This window comes from Stenella coeruleoalba (genome assembly GCF_951394435.1).
Source record: "Stenella coeruleoalba genome assembly, chromosome: 3".
In the NCBI taxonomy this organism is placed as follows: Eukaryota; Metazoa; Chordata; class Mammalia; order Artiodactyla; family Delphinidae; genus Stenella; species Stenella coeruleoalba.
Window position 1 is genome coordinate 108,109,292 of NC_137148.1, and position 16,660 is coordinate 108,125,951.

At 39.0% G+C, this 16,660-nt stretch overlaps 1 long non-coding RNA gene across 1 annotated transcript in view; it reads left to right on the forward strand.

Annotated features, from left to right (window-relative positions):
- The window catches only part of LOC307184135, a 179,004-nt gene that overhangs the window by 153,228 nt on the left and 9,116 nt on the right, over positions 1–16,660 (forward strand). The window contains exons 11-12 of the long non-coding RNA XR_013827664.1: positions 6,324–6,371; positions 14,599–14,655. This is a non-coding gene — a long non-coding RNA (uncharacterized lncRNA). The remainder of the gene's footprint in view (positions 1–6,323; positions 6,372–14,598; positions 14,656–16,660) is intronic.

Here is a 16,660-nt window from a genome sequence, read left to right on the forward strand (position 1 = left end):
TTCCTATACACTAATGATGAAAAATCTGAAAGAGAAAGTAAGGACACATTCCCATTTACCATTGAAAGAAAAGGAATAAAATACCTAGGAATAAACCTACTACCTAGGGAAACAAAAGACCTGTATGCAGAAAACTATAAGACACTGATGAAAGTAATTAAAGGTGATACCAACAGATGGAGAGATATACCATGTTCTTGGATTGGAAGATTCAATACTGTGAAAATGACTATATTACACAAAGCAATCTACAGATTCAATGCAATCCCTATCAATTTACCAGTGGCATTTTTTTACAGAACTAGAACAAAAAATCTTAAAATTTGTATGGATACACAAAAGACCCCGAATAACCAATGCAGTCTGAGGGAAGAAAACGGAGCTGGAGGAATCAGACTCCCTGACTTCAGACTCTACTACAAAGTTACAGTAATCAAGACAATATGGTACTGGCACAAAAACAGAAACATAGATCAGTGGAACAAGACAGAAAGCCCAGAGATAAACCCACACACCTATGGTCAACTAATCTAGGACAAAGGAGGCAAGGATGTACAATGGAGAAAAGACAGTCTCTTCAATAAGTGGTGCTGGGAAAACTGGACAGCTACATGTAAAAGAATGAAATTAGAACACTCCCTAATACCATACACAAAAATAAACTCAAAATGGATTATAAACCTAAATGTAAGACTGGACACTATAAAACTCTTGGAGGAAAACATAGGAAGAACACTCTTTGACATAAATCACAGCAAGATCTTTTTTGATCCACCTCCTAGAGAAATGGAAATAAAAACAAAAATAAACAAATGGGACCTAATGAAACTTCAAAGCTTTTGCACATCAAAGGAAATCATAAGCAAGACAAAAAGACAACCCTCAGAATGGGAGAAAATATTTGCAAATGAATCAACCTACAAAGGATTAATCGCCAAAATATATAAACAGCTCATGCAGCTCAATATTAAAGAAACAAAAAAACCAATCCAAAAATGGGCAGAAGACCTAAATAGACATTTCTCCGAAGAAGACACACAGATGGCCAAGAAGCACATGAAAAGCTACTCAACATCACTAATTATTAGAGAAATGCAAATCAAAACTACAATGAGGTATCACCCCACACGAGTTAGAATGGGCATCATCAGAAAATCTACAAGCAACAAATACTGGAGAGGGTGTGGAGAAAAGCAAACCGTTTGCACTGTTGGTGGGAATGTAAATTGATACAGCCACTATGGAGAACAGTATGGAGGTTCCTTAAATAGCTAAAAATAGAATTACCATATGATCCAGCAATCCCACTACTGGGCATATACCCAGAGAAAACCATAATTCAAAAAGACACATGCACCCCAATATTCCTTGCAGCACTATTTACAATAGCCGGGTCATGGAAGCAACCTAAATGCCCATCAACAGACGAATGGATAAAGAAGAAGTGGTACATATATACGATGGAATATTACTCAGCCATAAAAAGGAACGAAATTGGGTCATTTGTAGAAATGTGGATGTATCTAGAGACTGTCATACAGAGTGAAGTAAGTCAGAAAGAAAAACAAATATCGTATATTAACGCATGTATGTGGAACCTAGAAAAATGGTACAGATGAACAGGTTTGCAGGACAGAAATTGAGACACAGATGTAGAGAACAAACGTATGGACACCAAGTGGGGAAAGCCACGGCGGGGTGGGGATGGTGGTGTGCTGAATTGGGCGATGGAGTTGACATGTATACACTGATGTGTATAAAATGGATGACTAATAAGAACCTGCTGTATAAAAAAATAAATAGGGCTTCCCTGGTGGCACTGTGGTTGAGAGTCCGCCTGCCGATGCAGGGGACACGGGTTTGTGCCCCGGTCCGGGAAGATCCCACATGCCATGGAGCGGCTAGGCCCGTGAGCCATGGCCGCTGAGCTTGCGCGTCCGGAGCCTGTGCTCTGTTGTGGGAGAGGCCACAACAGTGAGAGGCCCGCATACCGCAAAAAATAAATTAATTAATTAAATTTAAAAAATATATACTTTTTAAAGTTTCAGGAGACTTGAGACTTAAAACTTCTTTTTGTAATCTCAGAGTATATATATATATATATATATATATATATATATATATATATATATATATATATATATGTGATTGGGATGAAAAAGACAGAATTTTTTTACAAGTCCCCAGGCAACCAAAATAAAACTCTAAACTGAATCATGGTATATGTCTAAGAAGCCTTTTACTGAAAAAGTATCTACCAAGAAAATGTGAATAATGCTGAATTGAGAGTGACTGGAAGCCCCACACGGCAAGGCAAGCAAGACAGTGTTGGCCCAGGAAGTAGTAGGAGGTGTGATTTGCAAGGGGTGCCCAGGATTCTCAGTGGCACCAACAGGGAGAAAGGCTTCTTTGATCATCAGGATGTAAAAGGTGGAAAAAAGAAAAGAGCCCTGAACATTTTGTGAGTGAAGCAATTTGACCATCAATCTACGAGGTGTTTGTCCCATGAAATTGCCGTTGTCTGAGGAATAAGTCTTTGATAAGTCTAGGAATTCATTTTGCATAAATGTCCATATTTTATTTAAACTACTTTGCAAGAGATTATTCTTCCCATTCATAGAGAAAGGAAGAGTAGAATTAATGATCCTAAACAAGAGCCCAAAATTTCAATTACTCTAGATTGGCACCCAACTACTTAAGCTTGGGAAAGAAATGAATTACATATTTCATGCTGTCCAAATCTGTGGGAGAACAAGGTATCCCATAGGAGGATTTTGCTCCATTAAGCTTTGTTGCAATCCATAAGACTAACCAATCGGGGTGTGTGTGTGTGTGTGTGTGTGTGTGTGTGTGTGTGTGTGTGTGTGATGTTTGGGGGAAAATAGTTCAAAAATACTGCATGCAGAAGCAGTTTGAGGTTTCACAATTTGTTGTGGATAAGTCATGGCTTGGATGATAAACCTACTGATAATTTTGGTTTGGTTGTCTTAGCATTTCCTAGGGCCCATGAGAGATTGGTATAAAATTACTATGGAAGGTTGACATTAATAAAATGTATTATTTCAATTGCAGGGGCTTTGGGTTTTGTTTTTCTTCTTTTTATTCCAAGTATGGAAATGGGATATAATTTTTTTCTGGTGCAGTGCTTAACTCCACTTCTTTGATGGGTAATTTTCACCTCAAAAACATCAAAGTGTTTTCCCACCCCATCTAAAACTGGAAAATTTGTAACCTATGTTTTCAGAGACTTTGAAATATAAACTACATCCAGCTGTAGGAGCAATGTGGAAATGGATTGATCACAGTTTGAAAATAATCAAGCTAGACCAACAAAATCTCTAGCCAAAAAGTCTGTTTGATTTAACTATCCCATTGGTATTATGAGTTATTAAAAAATGAAGAGTCTCCCTGGCTGCAGAATAAGTATACCAATTCCCCACTTCCTTCCATTTTTGGAAACTTCTCAGAAATGTAAATGCACAGAGGGAGAAAATATAATAAATATGCTCCCTTGGTGAGAATGAAGGGAAAGTTAGGCAGTAAATAACTCAGTGAGTTCATTGTGAATTCTTAAAACCTCTCTTTCACGATCATACTCTTTTATTTTTTTATTTTTTTTAACATCTTTATTGGAGTATAATTGCTTTACAATGGTGTGTTAGTTTCTGCTTTATAACAAAGTGAATCGGTTATATATATACATATGTTCCCATATCTCTTAGGATCATACTCTTTTAAATGCAAACTCAAAGCAAAAAAAAGGAAGTTCATCTCAGATTTGTCATTTATGACAGCAGTGTGGAAGGATTAATAAATGTTATGAGACTTCCTGAAGAATAAAGACACTTTTCAGAGTGAATAAAAAGTACTTTTAATAGATACAAATCCCATTTTCATCAATATAAGTTTTGAATTTCCCCCAAGGTGAATAGAGAGATAAAGGAGCCAGCCAGGATAACTAGTTGGTTGTTTTATTGTAGTATATACTCCAACACGAATGGCAGTTCAAGGGTTCAGTTTTCAGTATTAACTGACATTGTACCTTCTTCGTCTCCACACTCCCTGTTTCTAACTCCTTCTCCCTTCTAACCAAGTTGATGCTTGAGAAGTGAAGCTGGGAATGCTTGCTGCAAACATCCGCATATATTCTATACATAGGTTTTTGAGGTGTGTAGCATAGAGAAGTTTTGCAAACCTCTGGTCCACATAATGGTTATCTCTGTGGCCTGGGATCCTTGCATCAACATTCTCATCTCTACTGAGGCTCTGTTGTCAGAATGAGGCTTGCTAGTTGATTGTCTGTGATTTAAGCCTGTGGTCTCAGATGGAGGACCCCTAGAGCTCTCTTCTTCTTTTATATTCTTCATGATTTAGTGTCATTGAAACCCAACTGAGATTCTCCCTGGCTGCATGGGACTTTTACTTGCTTACTTTGGGATGCATCTGCAGCTGATTCATAATTGTCTCTATTCACTTCAGAATATTTACTAGCATGTACCATTCAAACTTCTGCATAAATCCTCCTAGGACATTTTCATGTGCATATTTCAATTACTTGGGGATTATTCCAAATTATGTAGAGCCCAATAAGAAGATCTGCTAGAGTATGACTGAGGTTGGTCTGGGGCTGAAAGGCTCAGTTATCTAAAATACGTTCTTGAAGTGCCAGTACACCCTGTTTTATCGCATATCTGTCTCTTCTGTAATCTTTCTTGAAATTGATATGTCTGGATTCATTAACCCTGTTCCCACTCAGGAGAAAACTGAATTGGGTTAAGTTGGTAAAGGAGTGACTGTGAGTGATATTTCCTGTTTATATATAAGTAAAGCAACAGATAAAACAGCTTAGTAGATAGAATCCATATAGTCAACTTAGACATTTTTGTATACATACTTTTTATCATGATATAATCTATATGGTGTAAAATGCACAATTTTAAAGTGTACAATTCAGTAGTTTTCTAGCATATTCACAAAGTTGTGCAACCATCTGTTTAGTTTCGTAACATTTTCATCATCCTAGACTTCTTTTTGACCTCAAAAAAGTACTTTTGTTTTGCAATGGCTTAAGAAGAAGATAGTGTTGTAGACAGAATAATGCATCCCACCCCAAGTGTCTATATCCTAATCCCCAGAGCCTGTGAAGGTGTTAGGTTACATGGAAAAGCTAGATTAAGATTGCAGGTGGAGGGACCTCCCTGTTGGGGCAGTGGTTAAGAATCCGCTTGCCAATGCAGGGGACATGGGTTTGAGCCCTGGTCCGGGAAGATCCCACATGCCGTGGAGCAACTAAGCCCACGCGCCACAACTACTGAGCCTGCACTCCAGAGCCCGCGAGCCACAACTGCTAAAGCCCGTGCGCCTAGAACCCGTGCTCAGCAATAAGGACAAGCCACCTCAATGAGAAACCCGTGCACCGCAAGGAAGAGTAGCCGCCGCTCACTGCAACTAGAGGAAGCCTGCACACAGCAACAAAGACCCAATGCAGCCAAAATATAAAAAATAAAAATAAAAAAAAGATTGCACGTGGAATTAAGGTTGCTAATCAGCTAACCTTGAAATGGGGCGATTACCCCAGATTATCTGTATGGTCCCAGTGTAATCATAAATGTCCTTAAAAGTGAAAAAGAGAATCAGAAGACTGTTTGGCAAAGTCACAGAAGGAGATGTAATGACAGATGCAGAGGTCAGAATGTTGCAGTTGCTGATTTGAAGATGTCTGGAGAGGCCAGGAGCCAAGGAATGCAGGTGACCTGTAGAAGCTGAAAAAGATAAGGAAAGATATTCACCCCTAGAGCCTCCAGAAGGAACGCAGCCTTGCCAACATGTTGGTTTTTGTCCAGCAAGGCCCATTTTTTGACTTCTGACCTGTAAGATAATACATTCGTGTCGCTTTTAGCCACTAAGTTTGTGGTAGTTTATATAGGAAACTAATACAGATGGGGAAGGATAGTAGTTGGGAGAATGAAGAAAGGAGGAAGAGAAAGGGAGAGAGACACCATGAGGTACTGTTTGCTTATCTAGCCCCTTTGATGATGTCCCAGACTGAGTGCTGGCTTTGTCATTCACTTGATCCTACTGATCTTTGAAAGAGTGGTTGAGAGTAGATGCACTTTTCTCATATGCTGTAGGTCACGTCATGTGCTTTGCCTGGTTAGAGTTTAGGAACTCCGCTGTTCCTAATGGTGAAGTGAACGGACTAGAATTTTGACTGGTCTTGAGAGTTTACTGAGTCTCTCAGAAGCTGTTAGGAAATTGAGTTTGTTAGTCAAGGAGAACAAAGAGCTGCACACCTCCATCCCCACCTATTGACTCCATTTCAGGTGAAGCTAACTGCACGAGAGAAACCCCTGACATCAAGAGGGAGTCAGGTAAGTAACTTGATTATTGCACTGTGACTCAGTTTGCCAACTGTTTAAAACCTGAAATCTGACAAGCTTTAAAAGTAAAAGTAATATGAATACTGATGTAATGTGCTTCTCATTTCTTTTTGAGAAAATTTAAAAGGTTTTGTAAAATCTGGTGTTAGTTATTTTTTTCTAAAAGCAAAAAATGAAATTAATCTTGAAATTCTTTATATTCACTTTCAAAAATATGTTAAATATTCAATTATGCATCAAGATATCTTACTTTGCCAAAATTTTGGCAACAGCTGGACATGCAACAGAAAATATAAGAAAGCTAATTTCTCCTAAATGTTGGTTTGAATAAATACAATGCTGGTGAAGGCTCTGAACTGACACATTTGTGGCCTGCAGCTTTAATATTATCTTTGAAGACACGGTAAAGACTGTGTCACCTCAGCTGCCTTTGATTTGGCTTCCAAATTGGGAGCCCTGTGCGGTGCTCATACCTAGTGTCTCTGATCCTAAATCATTAGCCTGAGAGCCATGTTGTTGGGTAGTCTAACTTTGAGATTAGAGGGAATAACCCATGGTTATTTTCACAAGCTGCCAGTCTGCAACAGAGTCATACTGGTAAAAGTGTGGCTCTAGGGCTGTCTCCTAAGTATCCCACAGTACTGGGGCCCTGAGGTCCCAGAGGATTCTCACCCATAATAGCTTAAGAAATTTATTGGAAAGATATTGGGATTTGTCACAGAATGAAAGGGAGAGCTGCAGGAACTCATGCAACTCCAAGAATCTCAGCAATTGGAACTGGTAACCTGATACCTCCAAAGTGTTCTCTTTGTATGTCTATCACTCTTCCTCAACCTATCTCTCATCTTTGCTGATCTTTGCTTGGCTTCAACCTCTCCCATAGCAAACAGGCTTTTGCCTCATGGCAGGAGGAGAAAATGAGTGCCAGAAACTCTAGTATCACATCCTCACAGCTCAAATCCAAGGAGAGGAAAAAATTCTCTTCCCCTTGACTGGGGTTAGAAGACTCCTGGGGAAGGCCTCAGGAGTGGATTGTCTCCACTTGGGACACATGCTCAGAAAGATTGGAAACTAAGATTATCTCAGCCTGTGTCATGTGTCCATCCCATGGTCAGGATACTCTGGGTCTGTTACAGGGATAAATAGAAGGCAAGTTTGTTGATTAGATATTGGAAGGACTTTTCCAATGAAATGACTACAAAAGCTAAATAATATTGAATACTTAATGGTCACCATGTAAAATGAGTTGTTGAGATGGCAAGAAAATAAGGAATCTACAAAAGGCAGAAACAAAGTGAAAGAAGGAATCCCAAGGAATGATTTAGCCTGAAAGAATTTGTCCAACCCTGGTGATCTAGTTCTTCAAACAAACATGCAGGGTTAAGGAAACAAAGGATTGCAGGAACCCAGGCTAACAGCGTCAGAGCTGTTATCAAAGGATGAGGAGAGGGAAAGGTTACCAGAACCCAAAAGGAGAAAGAATCATAAAGAGTAGGCCATCTCAAGAGGAGCAAGGACCTTAGTTGAGGAACATAGCCCTTGCAGGAAAGAATCCAGGTGAATAATTAGCCTCAATCTCATTCTCTGATCTCCACAGTGACTGTTGATCAAACCTGCTGAAGCCAGAGGGCTTGGGAGCTCTGTTGAAGTAATTCATAATCTGTTTAACCACATAGGACAGATTATAAGGTAGATCTGTAGGAACAAACAGTAGATGTTCAGAACATATATGTCCTAATTGGCCTGCTTCTAACCTTCCCCCTTTCCCACCTCTTCACAGTAACCAGAATGATCTTTCAAAATAAAATTCACCTCCTACCATAACCCCAATTAAAACCCTTAGGGTCTTCCCATTTTTACCTTGAGTTCCATAATGAATAATCTCCATACCTTGTCCTTCAAGGTTCAGTAAACATAATTTGGATTCTACCCACTCTCCAATCCAACTCATCCAGTTTCACTTTTTCCCTTAAAGTCTTACACTTACTGTTCCATCTTTTTGGGAATCTTTTCCTTGACTTTTCATGTGTCTAGCTTCTTTACAGCCATCAAGTCTCAGCATAAATGTCAGTTCCTCAGAGAAGTCTTCCATGACCACCCAATTGCAATGCTGAGTTATTTCCTTAATAACACATAATACAGTGTGCAGTTATGTTATTTATTCACTTGTCTGCCTGCTTATAATCTGCCTTGCATAGTACAACATAGATCCGTGAAGATGAGGAATTTTCTTATTTTATTCACCATTGTATCCCCAGTTACTGTACTGGTGCTTGGCACAAAGTAGGTGGTAAGGAATTATTTGACGAATGAATGAATGAATGGTTCCTTGTCAAAATAATCATCTTCAGAACCCCATACTGTGTGTCAATCAGTTATTAATATTACTAATTTCTTCATGTGCTTCTGTCACCATGGTGGTGCTGATATTAAGCAGTCATCTGTTTCAAACTGACAAAGACTCACTAGAAATCATAGCACCCTAGAAATCCTTCAAGACTAGGAAATGTAGTACAGTTCTTCAGGGAGTTTTTTGGAGGAAGAGACTGAGCAAACACAATGCTCTCGCTTGGACTCTAAAGAAGCAGCAAAAGCAGAGGCTCAGATACAATGATCTTCAGTAAATTTCTTAAGAAAAGGAAAAATCAAGGAAAATTTGCAGGATTAGAATACCTGCTGTTGAGAATATGGAAATCATGTATGTATTCTTTGACTATTGTGAAAGCCCAGCCTCACACTAGAGCGTTATCAAAGTGTCAGTAAAGGGCTCTTTTCCTTCCCAAACAACAAGAATGTGGAAGGGGACAGGAAGTCCCCTTTCGTCTGCTGTGTAGAAAACCAATCATAGAAAAGTGGCATAGTTAGAACTTCTACAAGTCAATTTATTTGGTCAACCGCCTCACAGATCAAAGCAGTGATGCTCATGGAAAGTGGGCCAAGGGGAAATATATTAACCATGTACACAGATAACTGATTAGTAATAGAATGAAGGTCTTCAGTCAAATTTGTCATTTCACTTTTGGAACCACAGCACAATAAAACAATCTAAAAATGAAACAGAATAAAATAACTTTTTAATATTTCATCGTGCTTATGCCATACAAATGTATAAGCCTAAATGATATATAATAATGTCAATAAAGAGGATACAGAGTTAGTTAATCAATTTCCTTCTCAATCCCATTACCCTTATGAAGTTATTCAGTAGACCCTTTTGTATTCTGTGGACTGATAGGTGTGCTAATCTGGGCGGCTAACTCTTAGCCTTGAATCCAAGTTAATTCTGATCATGCCATGCCCTTGGACCTGCCACGCCCTAAGGACAAGGCATTCCATACTGAAGCTGACAGCCCTAATATTGAATATCCAACACAGGTCAGTGGATTTTTGTCGAAACCTCTTGACCCAATGCAGAGGGATGCTTGGTGCCTTCATGGCAGAGGCATTTCCCAGAAGCCTGGGAAGAAAATCAGGGATATTAATCTTTTGGTTTTCAATTTATTCTGGGCAGGGCAAAGGCAAGTCTTGAACTCTTATCTCTCTTCGAATGTTCTATATTCTTTGTTGAATATTCAGAGACTTGAGGCTCAGAGGGATGTATGACTACAAGTGCCCTTTGGGCACTCCAGCAGAAATTTCCTGACTGACTTCCCAAACCTATAATTTCCTTCAGAAGAACAGATGATATCTTCTTCCTGACTTGACTACAGTCCAGTCAAAGCATTTGGGAAGAACATAATGCCATTCTTGATGTTTTAAGTGGTCAAAATCATATGCAAGACTTTGACTTCAAGTTAGTTTGGCCTAGGTCTTCATTCATTCTCCATTTACTAAATCATTCATTCAGTTGGCTGATCAACAAATACATGCTGAGAGCTGCTTTATCTGCAATAGAGGATATAGTGAGTGATGGACAGCCTCCATTTAATGGGAGAATTATAAACGTCATACACACAACAAGGCCATATATAAGTACAGACATTGCTATTGATTCTACCAGTGGGGAGAGATGACTGCAAATAGAGCAGTAAAGGAAGATTCAATTGAAAAAAAAAAAAATGATACCAGGGATCCACTTGGACAGGTGATTAACATGTGAATGCAGAGAAAAAACAACAAGGTGCAGAAGAGTACTAAGGCATGAATACACTGTCAGACCTGCTGCAGAGGTTCTGATGTGGGCATAACAGAGGACATTATTGGAAATGTGTGTTTCAACCAGACTGGAAATCCTTGAATGCCAATTTGGGCTTAATCTACTAAATAACAGGGAAATTCTAAGTGTTCTTGAATAAAGGAATTATAATATCTTTGAACTAGAAATGCCTTTAGAAGTCTAAGTAGTGCTCTCAGAAGACTGATACGAAAATGGGTGGCTGGCTAAATTAGAGGGCAGAACCTGGAAGTGAGGAGATAAGACAGGTGGTAATGGCTTAAACCTAGAGTGGTAACTTCAGAAGTGAAAAGAAGGAGTCTAATATGAGAGGAGTTGTGAAGTAAGAATTGACCATCTTTAATGACAGGTCATGAGATATAAGGAAGAAGGAGTCTAAGATAACTCTGAAGTTTTGACCCTAGTTGAACACAACTATGGTGGTATTCACCATTAGAGAAGTCTGTTGGAAGGGGTGGGGTTGAGGGTAGATGATGATGATACTTATAGTTAAGTTCAGGATATCCCAGTGCATTTCCACTAAGTAGCTGGATTTTATGACTGGAATCCAGAAGTGTTCAAAGCTAGGGATGTGGATTTGGAAGTCATTTGAGTAGAGGATTCTGCCAGTATTGAAATTATGGTCTGAGAATAGCCACTGACTTCTGAGAAGCCTCAGATATTGTGGCTCTCTTATGTGGACACACAAGAAAATTATTCCCTATGTTTTTGTAATCCCAAGAGAGAAGAGTAGGCAGAGTATACTCCACAATTAGTACTTTGCATTAGAAATCACAATAAATATAATAAAGTCAGTACCTATAATATAGAACAGTAAGGCCTATTCTTATTTGTCTTTGCATTCCCTGTGCCTTGCACACAGTATGTGGCCCCCCAAAATCTTGTTGATTAAGTTAAAATAAAAGCTAGCTTTTAAGATAGTTAATATACCCTTTTTTAAATTTTATTTTACTTATTTTTTTATACAGCACGTTCTTATTAGTCATCAATTTTATACACATCAGTGTATACATATCAATCCCAATTGCCCAATTCATCACACCCCCACCCCGCCCCCTGCCGCTTTCCCCCCTTGGTGTCCATACGTTTGTTCTCTACATCTGTGTCGCAATATCTGCCCTGCAAACCTGTTCATCTGTACCATTTTTCTAGGTTCCACATACATGCGTTAATATACAATATTTGTTTTTCTCTTTCTGACTTACTTCACTCTGTATGACAGTCTCTAGATCCATCCACACCTCAACAAATGACCCAAATTTGTTTCTTTTTATGGCTGAGTAATATTCCATTGTATATATGTACCACTTCTTCTTTATCCATTCGTCTGTCGATGGGCATTTAGGTTGCTTCCATGACCTGGCTATTGTAAATAGTGCTGCAAGGAACATTGGGGTGCATGTGTCTTTTTGAATTATGGTTTTCGCTGGGTATATGCCCAGTAGTGGGATTGCTGGATCATATGGTAATTCTATTTTTAGTTTTTTAAGGAACTTCCATACTGTTCTCCATAGTGGCTGTATCAATTTACATTCCCACCAACAGTGCAAGACGGTTTGCTTTTCTCCACACCCTCTCCAGCATTTGTTGTTTGTAGATTTTCTGATGACGCCCATTCTAACTCGTGTGAGGTGATATCTCATTGTAGTTTTGATTTGCATTTCTCTAATAATTAGTGATGTTGAGTAGCTTTTCATGTGTGTCTTGGCCATCTGTATGTTTTCTTTGGAGAAATGTCTATTTAGGTCTTCTGCCCATTTTTGGATTGCGTTGTTTCTTTTTTTAATATTGAGCTGCATGAGCTGTTTATATATTTTGGAGATTAATCCTTTGTCCATTGATTCGTTTGCAAATATTTTCTCCCATTCTGAGGGTTGTCTTTTTGTCTTGTTTATGGTTTCCTTTGCTGTGCAAAAGCTTTGAAGTTTCATTAGGTCCCATTTGTTTATTTTTGTTTTTATTTCCATTTCTCTAGGAGGTGGATCAAAAAAGATCTTGCTGTGATTTATGTCAAAGAGTGTTCTTCCTATGTTTTCCTCCAAGAGTTGTATAGTGTCTGGTCTTACATTTAGGTCTCTAATCCATTTTGAGTTTATTTTTGTGTATGGTATTAGGGAGTGTTCTAATTTCATTCTTTTACATGTAGCTGTCCAGTTTTCCCAGCACCACTTATTGAAGAGACTATCTTTTCTCCATTGTATATCCTTGCCTCCTTTGTCATAGATTAGTTGACCATAGGTGCGTGGGTTTAAAAGGCATTGGGAAGGGTTTATAGTGCTCAGTTTTTATCCTAAGTACTTTTTGCTGAGAATTTAGTAAAAAGCCCACAAAAATTAGAAAAACTCTGGTTATTTTTTTTTCCAAAAGGAATTAAAAATATGAGAATTCTTCCTTTTATACATTAATTCATCATTAGTAAGAGTTTTGGGGACCAAAAAAATCAACCTTGAATCTTTATTGTTACTGTTAATCTTCTAAGGCAGTACTAGTTCTATGCCATAAAACTTTGGACCTGCTTATATATTCTTTTTATTTGTCCTCTAAATCATAGAATCAAAGTTTTAGAACTGGAAAAATCTTAGTGCTTATCCACTTTCAATGGTAAAAATTTAGAATTCTAGTAATTGTTTAACAAGTCTTATCTCCTGTGTCTTACCTCTCAAACCCAAACTGGACATTTGTAAAATCTATATTCTTTGCTTGTTTGAAAACCCCTGTATTAGCAGTGTATTCAATACATGGTATTTAACGAACACTTGTTGACTTGTATGCAAGTCTGCCAAACAAGCCCTAAACATATAAACACACACACACACACACGTATACACACACATATGCAATACACACACTATAACTTGCTCAAAATAGGGATTAGAAAGTCTTTGGGGGTGGATATTAATTAAACTATAGTAAAATATTGTTGGGGTCAGTGAAGGTCCTAGACTTTATGGAGAGCAAGGTAGCAAAGGAAATGCTATTTTTCATGTGAACTTTTCTGAAAGGATTGCCAAGATTGAAAAAACAATGTTAATAGTAAATGATTGGGTTTACAACTTGTCATTGGAAAATTTTGCCCATATATGCTCAGTTACTATATTTATTTTTTATTTTTTAATTTACCAGTGTCTCCACAGAGTCCTACCTACAGATTACTCTAGAAGTAGCAAGTTGATGGTTTCTCAAAGGGATCCTCTCAGTCACAACAGCAAAGACAGTGGCTCTCCCAAGCACGAGGCTAGGTTTCTGTTCCCTTCCATTGAGGAATGCATCAGACAAAATGAAAAGCAGTTTTACAGAGTAAACATTAAGTTGTTGTCCTTCTGATGTATATTGAACATAAACACACACAAAATGCTCAGAGGGTATGAAAATTCTTCAGAAGGACCTGTGAATTTAATAAGCACAACTTCAGACAAAGCATTCACAGGGTCTCATATTAGACTGCAGAATCAAATAAGGTGAAGGCCAGCAGACATGCATTCTAATGGCTCAGGCTGACTAGTGTTCATTTTATGGTCCTGCTCTGCCCTGCTGTGGGAACGCTGAGAAGTGCATGAGGGGACAGTGCTCAGAACTTGGAATCAGCGAAAATAAATGCCTTTAGTCAGAGAAATAAGCAGAGCACAAAGGAAAAAACAGAGGCTTCTCTTTCAATCAGAAATCCACACTAAATATTCATATTTTCTGAGTATAGTGTTACTGGATGCAATAAGATAAAATATAAATGACTTAGAGGAAAAGTGATTTGCAAATGTCAGATGGTTTTTAACTCATCCACTTGTAAAGTTGAATTTAATGTTCAACTTATCTTCTAATTTTCCCAAGGTGAAATGTTGTTTGATGGTGTACAAAACATGGTATGGGTTTAAATATAAAAAGTAGGGACAATAATAATAATTAATATTAACTGAGCAATTACTGTATATCTGGCACCACGTAAATATTAATTTGTTTAATTTTCACAACAAACCCATGAGATGAGTACTAGCTCTTTGTACTTTTCAAAGTGCTTCATGTAAATGTTTTCTGTTGCTCCTTACACAGTGCTTCCGAGGGAGACCGGGAACTTCATGGTACACAAGACACCTTGAAGACCCTGAGGTGAGTAGGTAGGACCCAAACCTATTGAGAGATTCAGAATCCGAGTCCAAGTATCCTAGCTCCCAGAGCAGCTTTTATTTCATTTACACAAAGATGTGTGGTTTACAGCCCTAAAGAAAAAACATTTACCAGACCAATCCTGATTAAGAAACACCTATCAAAACTGAATAAACAAAAAGTATTATGACTGCATCTGACAATTACATGTTTTCTCTGTACTATTCTTAATTTTTAACATTGTCAGAAAAATGATGCTGACTAAATTATGAAAACAGTAAGGCTTAATTATTTATTCTATTATTTACTAAGCAGGCTTGGTTTCAGGTAAGTTAATTAGCATTTAAGTCCCATATGAAGGCAAAAATGAACTTTCCCGAAGTTTTTTCCCCCATTGATCTGACCTACTTACCTAAATCCTGTTCCTAAAATCTAGACGTGAGACTTCCTCAGGGGCTAATATGGTTTGGTCCTAACCAGTTATCCACTTCCAGCCTGTTTTTGGGGTTTTGTTTACGTTTTGTTGTTTTGTTTCAGTTTGGGGTTTTGTTGCTTTGGGGCAAACAATGACCATCATTTAGATTTGTAAACCTTCAATCTTGTGGTAAATTATATTTGAAAACTGCATTCTAAATTTAGCTTGATTTCACCAGCAAGCTTCTCAAGATCAAGATATTTTATGTATTTTCAGACTGACTGTGCTCATATGACAGTTAACAACAACAGCTGCAAATTAACAAATGCAAGGGCTGGATCAAATTAACATGGATTTGACAGACAGGGTTCCAAACTTATAACTGGGTTACAAAGGTTTATCTGCGAGTTAACCAGATGGAAATTGTGATGGGTTTTCCAATCTAAATGTTAATACTAAAAACATTTATTTTTAGCATAGCATTTTTTTTTAATTTATTTATTTATTTTTGTCTGTGTCGGGTCTTTGTTGCTGTGCGCGGGCTTTCTCTAGTTGCAGTGAGTGAGGGCTACTCTTCATTGCGGTACGCAGGCTTCGCCTTGCGGTGGCTTCTCTTGTTGTGGAGCACGGGCTCTGGCACGTGGGCTTCAGTAGTTGTGGCTCGCAGGCTCTAGAGCGCAGGCTCAGTAGTTGTGGCACACGGGCTTAGTTGCTCTGCGGCATGTGGGATCTTCTCGGACCAGGGCTTGAACCCGTGTCCCCTGCATTGGCAGGCGGATTTTTAACAACTGTGCCACCAGGGAAGACCTAGCATAGCATTTTTTGTCACAAAATTATTAATCACTGGATCCCTGCAAGACCTCTGCAAGGAGGGCCTCCATGCGAGCTCTGAACCTTCATTTGGCTCACCTCTCTGCGTGGGGCATGGAGCAAGGTGTCCAAAGGACCACAAGGATGAGGCCACCCAGACTCTGTCACCTACTACTAGAACCTGGGCTCCCAGTTCACTGGGGGTGGGGATGGAGGGGTCCTTTGTAGGGAGATGGAAGGAGTATGGTTACAAGAGCCAGGGTATAGGCACCCTGAGCACTGCCTCAGGGAAAAAAGGAAAGAAATGGGTAAGCCGTGGACCTGGAACTGAGCTGGGGACCAGCCCTCCCTGCAGTGTCACGTTCTAGGAAATTGAACTTAGCCTTCCAGGTCTTTATGAAGGTGTGTCAGCCAGGAGGGAGTCCAGAAAATAATATTTTATTCAAATGTTTATTGGCTAGATTTTTTAAAACAAAAGGAGAAAACCGACAAAACTTGGCAAAATACAGAACCAGGCAACACACATTAGAAGCACTAATAATAAGGACTTCCCTGGTGGTCCAGTGGTTAAGAATCCGCCTGCCAATGCAGGGGACACAGGTTCGATCCCTGGCCCGGGAAGATCCCACATGACGCAGGGCAACTAAGCACACATGCCACAACTACTGAGCCTGGGCTCTGGAGCCTGTGAGCCACAACTACTGAGCCCGTGCACCACAACTACTGAAGCCTGCATGCTCAGGTGAGCAGCTAGTCCTGCACACCTACCTTCCTGAGGTTTTC